The sequence below is a fragment of the Lycorma delicatula genome, chromosome 10 (assembly GCF_047948215.1).
Source record: "Lycorma delicatula isolate Av1 chromosome 10, ASM4794821v1, whole genome shotgun sequence".
Lineage (NCBI taxonomy): Eukaryota > Metazoa > Arthropoda > Insecta > Hemiptera > Fulgoridae > Lycorma > Lycorma delicatula.
This window is the reverse complement of record NC_134464.1, coordinates 112,046,462-112,053,214: the sequence shown is the minus strand read 5'-3', so window position 1 is coordinate 112,053,214 and position 6,753 is coordinate 112,046,462.

The following is a 6,753-nucleotide window of genomic DNA, read 5'->3' as shown; positions in this document are numbered from 1 at the left end:
ATGTTAAGTTCATTTTAAAATGTTGACAATGTCATAAACAAGGATTTCGTAGAGATATGTCATTGCAAGTACTTGGTTGGAAGGTTTGAAAATTGGAGACAATTATTCATTTTATTTGCACAAGGGTAAATGAATCTCTCTACCTAATAATTTTGTTTGACTAAATTCAGAGTTTCTTCCAATACTTCTACCAACTGGAAGAATTACCTCCAAGAAATTTGTGCTCATCATTTATTAAAAACCCCAATCAAAACCGGTGGCCCAAGAAAAACCATAAAAATCAATGAAAGCTGTTTCTCACCTCAGAATATAATGTTGTCGAGCACTTCCTTAGCAATGGGTATTTGAAGGAATGTGCACAAGAAGACAACATGTATGCTGTGGTAGTAAAACAGCTACTACTCTATCCGCTAAAATTTCAGTCTGTATTTTACCTGGTACAAAAATACTTTCTAATTGTTTGAGAGCAAATAATTATATTCCCAAGGTTTAGAATATGCAACATATACACGAAACAATGAATCAATCTGCACAGTTTGCTGATCTAGATAAAGGTGCTCACACCCAATCCATTGAATCTATGTGGAATCAAGTAAAACACTGAAATAAATGAGAATGCGGTACATATAGATTTTCTAGATTCCTACTTGTGGAGGTGATATTACAAAATATCCAAAAAGGTAGAATATGATAAATAAAAGCCAAGTAAATGTCATAATTAAGCTACACTACTGTTTAATTGTTTAATCAGCCAACTGTTACTTAAGTGATTAGTATGCAAGACTCTGAATAGAAAAACACTGGGCTAATTTTCCAATGATACAATCAAGCATTATTATCATATAACTTCACTAATTCATTATTCATACAAAAAGCTTATTACAGCTTCTTTATCATTTTGGAAAAAAGTAAAGAAATATATAGCAGACACAATGATTTTTTAGAAGAAGATTAATTTACCACATAAACTCTACGGTTGTGCAAAGGAATACATACGATGTGGTATCAGTAGCAAATTAAAAACAGCAAGCTTCACTGTTTTTACACCTGAGACTTTTCAAATGAAAGGTTTTAAATGCTACAAATCTTCTTGTAGCATAAAGTTCAATGGATTCTCTGAGCTTATTGTTTTCTAAAAAGATTTTTTTTTTTTTATGATATAAGAAGGTAATTTTTGTTCATTGTGAATTTTTTTTTGTTTTAACTGGTAGATTTCATCTGTACTAATGTACCCAGCATATTTAATAAAATTACCCATTTTGGGCTCCCAATTATGTATGTAGTTAACACAAATTATTTTATTTATATAATAATGAAACTTTTTTATTATTATTGTTTTACTGTTGTCTAACTCTAATTCAGATTTTATACCATTGTTATAAGCCTAATTGGACCCAGTATGAAAGAAGGAACCAACTATCAAAATTGGGAATTTGGTTTTTTTGGTTAGAATCACTTGTAATAGTCATTAATTAGTTACGAAATAACGATCCAATTCAAATTTACACTGGGCTGCTATTGTTTGAAAACTGAACTGACTTCATTAACTAAATTTATAATTTTCAGTTTTGCAATATGGAACCAAAAATCTTGTCAGTTGAGTCTCCTTTTTATAGCGAGCATATGTTTTGCATTATGGAACCAAGAGATCGTGTTAAGTCAAATTTTCTTAGTACAGAAGATATTGAGAAAGTAATCACAAACAGAAAAAAGAATATAAATAAGAAAAAACTTAATCAGTTTAAAACAAGACAAGTACAGATTCGTAAGAAAAAGCCTTTATCAATTTTCAAGTCTCAGACCTATGAAGAAGGCACTTTTGTTGAAGTAAATAATCAAAAGTGAAACAGCACCCTGCAGACACTTTCTTGTACATTGAAATTGTCTTTGGCCAGAAGGAAAAACGATAACAAAAGCAAAACTTAAAGACATAAGAAGTATTGTGCATCTAATCCCAATTGATTGTAAAAGTTTTTACAGAGTTTTATCACTGATGATAATATTTGTGACGATGTAGATGGTTTTAATGGCCCTTTAGATATTAAACTTTGATGAAGAGTATATTATTGATGAGGATTAGTAGGAGGACTTTCATGTGAATGTAATTAGTTAGTTTAGTGATTTAAAAAGAATATTAGAATAACAGACTGAGAGTAATTAAAATAAGTGTTACTAAAAGATTGAAGAAACTAGTCGGAGACCTTCATGTATGTGTAACTTAAGTGATTCAAAAAATATTAGAAAAAAATGTTAAAACTAAATTTCTTAAAATAATGTTATAAAAAGTAATATGCAGAAAATAATACCTATTTTACCTGTTTTAATAATAATGTTATAAAAAGTAACATGCAGAAAATAATACCTGTTTTTAACCAACTCTCCTGTTTATCTAATTATTTGATAAGCAACCAATACAAACCAACTAACATTTTTAGGTATATTCAGGCTTTTCTATAAATTTTAGTGTTTGGCAACACTGGATGATAAATATGATGTAAATATAAACATATAACACATGTTTGGTTGTAAAAATCAAGATCATGTAAACCCACCCAGTAAGAACTGAAGAAATATGCAGAAAAGAAGTAAACAGTAAGAGAGGACAATGTATTTTTATCCACAAAGCAATCACACAGTATGCAACAAAAAACTAAGTCGAGGGATAAAGCTTCCTCCTGGAAGCAGGTGCTGTCCCATCATCATCATCATGAACCAGAACATTTTTACTCATATGGGAGCAGCATATAATTAATCAATGATTTTGAATTAACTAGGTTAAATTTATAAGCTAAGATAAATCAACTAGAGGCCCGTTGGAGAATGAAATTTGTAAACAATGAAATATGTTTTACTAACTCAAAATTAAATAGAAAAATAGTCGTCACTGCAGAAATCTTAAAACATCACTTAATACTAGTTTCTTATAAGCTAGTATCTGTGTAAAATATAATGTTTTATAGAAATATATCTTTTAAGAGGCATGATAATAATTAGGTTTATATCAATGGTTTAAAATCTTCATTAGATTTAGACAACAGTAAAAAATAATAATCAGGAAAAACTTCTGTGATAAAATCTGGAACTTTCAGTACAATCCTGAGATGAAACATCATTTGATATACTGAAAAACCCTAATCCAAGAAAAAAAGCACATTAAAGAAGGCCAAAATTTAATTATCAAGTTGACTATTTTTTTTTAATATCAAAAATGTTTTAAGAACAAGACCCAGAAGGTACAGTGAATCAGCATTATTAAAATAACTTATTTTAATGTTAAAGGAAAGAATGAATATATAAAATAAAATAAAATAAAAACCTTTTCTTGAAAGGAAAGAGTACCGTAGAAAAAACATTAACCTGAGAGGGGCTATGTCCAGTTTTTTATTGGTTTTATGTATTTTAGGATCATCTTTTCGCAAAGACTGTATATTGTGCTACTTCCACCTCAATACCTTCTAACTAACTCGTCCATACTACTACCACACATTGTTGCCCCTTTCCACTACTTCAGTCTGTTAGTAAGCAGATTATTGAGCAACCTAGTCTTTTCATGTTATCTGTTCTTGGTCTACTGAATCATACATGATTCATGGTGTAGACTTAAGTATTTGACAATTGTTTTTTATCTTTGGGTGTTTCATAACATTTAGTTTTAAATTACAAAAAAATAGCATTTGCTATGGATCCAAAAACGAAGAACAAAGGATTTATAGGCTTTTAGAGAGCATTGAAAAAAAGGAGAGGTGAGATGAAGAAAACACTGTCAACCTGGAGCAATTTAGAGGCAGCTTTTTATTGATGAAAGACTTCATGAACCTATTGATGAGTTGGCATCTAATGATATGGAAGATGCTGAAGTACAAGAGGATGATAAAGAATCTGAGCAGTCTGCTGATGAAGGCGATGAGTTTGAAAGAAAACCCGAATATATAGGTAAGGATAGAGAAATAAATTGGAGTGTCTACTGTCCTCCTTGTAACAAATGTACAAGTGATATCAATTTAGTTTGACATCTCCCTGGAGTGAAAACAATGAATGAAATCAATTCTGAATTGTAGAGGCTGTTCTTTACTGATAAGATCTAGATGACATAGTACGATTTATTAATCAGAGTATACAAAAAATTTGTTTAAACTATACATGAGAGAGGGATGCTTGTGATACATCAAGAGCTGAATGGAAGCATTTATTGGACCTCTTTTTACGGCAGGTGATCTTAAGTTATCACGCCAAAATTTGTATGATTTGTGGATGGATGATGGAACTGGTGTCACATTTTTTCATAATACAATGAATATCTCTTTTTTCTGTTTAGCCTTAGGAACCACCATAAGGTATTACTTCTGAAGATGATACATATGAATGTAAATGAAATATAGTCTTGTACAGTCTCAGGTCGACCATTCCTGAGAGGTGTGGTTAATTGAAAAATACAATGAATCTAAAAAAGATTCAAATATCTCATCAGAAATGTTACATCTGATGACAATACAGAATCTATGATAAACTTGCTCTGATCAGGGACATGTTTGAAGGCATCACTGAGAAGTTTAAGACCAACTTATCTGTAAGTGTATGTATGACGATAGATGAGATGCTCAAATCTTTTTGAGATTTGAGCATCTCCACCAATATATAAAAAAAACCAGCAAAATATGGTACAAAAATTTATACCCTCACATGTCCTCAATCATTTTATATTATGAACATGTAAACTTTACAGGCACACAAACTGATGGCCAACATACAAAGTATACATTCAGGATTGGTTGTATCCATACAATGTATTGGTTGCATGTACAGAAATATACCAACAAATGGTATAATTCAATTCCTTTGGCTGAATGTCTTCTCAGTGTTCACAAATTAACACTGGTAGGAACACTAAGAAACAACAAAAAGGAGATTCCACCTGAATTTGAAAACACCAAGCTCCACTTAGTCAATTTTAGTATGTTTATGTTTAGGAGTAAACTGTGTTTAGTTTCATACAGCCAAAAAAAAAACAGAAATCCCACTATTATCAACAATGCAGCATTCAGGTGATATTGCTTCAGAGACTGAGGATGCTCATTCTTACTTTTTAAAATTTGACAAAGTAAGTGTCCATATTGTTGATCAGTACAAATCTACATATTCTGTATCAAGAACAAGCAACTGCTGGCCACTAACCATCTTCTTTCCCTATTAAACATTACAGGTTTGAATTATTTTATAGCTTATAAACAAGTATATTTTGAGGAACAGAAAAAAGTTTTTTTTAAACAACTTGTAAGACAGCTTCTTAATAAAAATTATTTGATGCATTGCAGTGTTCAATCACACTTACTCATTCATTGAAATGAAATATTAGACAAATGCCAGTATTGGAAGAAGAAGAAAGGCCAGCTCCAAGGATGAAGGACCAGGTTGGTGTATTCATTGTGACGCAAAGAAAAATAGAAAACCGAAAACAAAGCTTTTGGTTTTCCACTATTTTATATGCAAAGAGCATGGCACAACCACTTGTGTCACGTGTGGCACCAATCTCGCTAATTAGAGTTCCTGAAATACTGACGGAGAATATAATATTTTTTTAACTTTTTGTACCATATTCCTTATCATACAAGCTTGGTTTTCACAAAATTTGTATACATTTTATTTGAACTCAAGTTATTTTTAGCGCAATTATTATTTTTTTTAAAAGTCAGAACTTTAAATTTTTTATTTTTAGTTATTGCAATTTTGAATTTTTTTAAATTTTAAACTTTCCACACCATTATTTCTCAACACCTGAGTTTTATTCTGAATTAGCTGTATAAGTTTTATTTAAAATAAACATATATTTAGTGTAGGTCTAATTGTAAACTATTTTTAATAATCAGAACTTTTAATTTTTTATTTTCAATTATCATCTCAATGTAATTAGCAGAGAATACAGTGAGTGTCATTATTAATTTTAAGATATACCTATAGGTTTTGTAATAATATCATCTTCTGTAAATATTGAAGTGGTTTTTCAATTACCAGTCAAAAAGACCGTGCACCACTTCTCCTGTTGTGTCTGGCATGTGACCCCCGCTAAGGTTTAAAATAAAGATAAAAATATCAAATCAACAAATGAAAAATAAAAATATATACTTTATAAACATAATATTACATTAAGACAACGAAATATTAAAAGATAAAAACATAACTTCATTGTTCGCTGGAAAAAAAGGAAAATTATATCAGGATGTGCTAACTTTTTAAATACGAAACAGACGTACTTAACAATTTACAAACATATTAATTAAATACAGCAAATATAACCAGAATTTTATAACAATGTAATTAACTTTCCAGATTTACTGATAATACATATTAAATCTGTGTAACATCAGGCCTTCAATTTCAATATTTTTTTATTACAAAATAAATGAAAAAACATATTATTCAGATCATATTATTCAGATTTTATTTGGTGAATCATTTCCTAAACATGCTCATGAATCCAAAAATGTATGATAGGTAATAATTATTAGGTATAATTAGGTGACAGGGGGTAATTAATTTAAAATTATAATTTAACTATAATAAGGTTGCTAATAGCATACGGTTTTGAATACACAAACATAACAGATTAAATTATACAATAATATTCCACACAGTAAAGCTGTATAATTAGTCATGAGTTCTACCATTTTTTTCAACAATTGTTTCATCATTATAAAAATTTTAATGGATATGAGTTAATAACAATTAAACAAATAAGTAATTATAGCCAATACAATA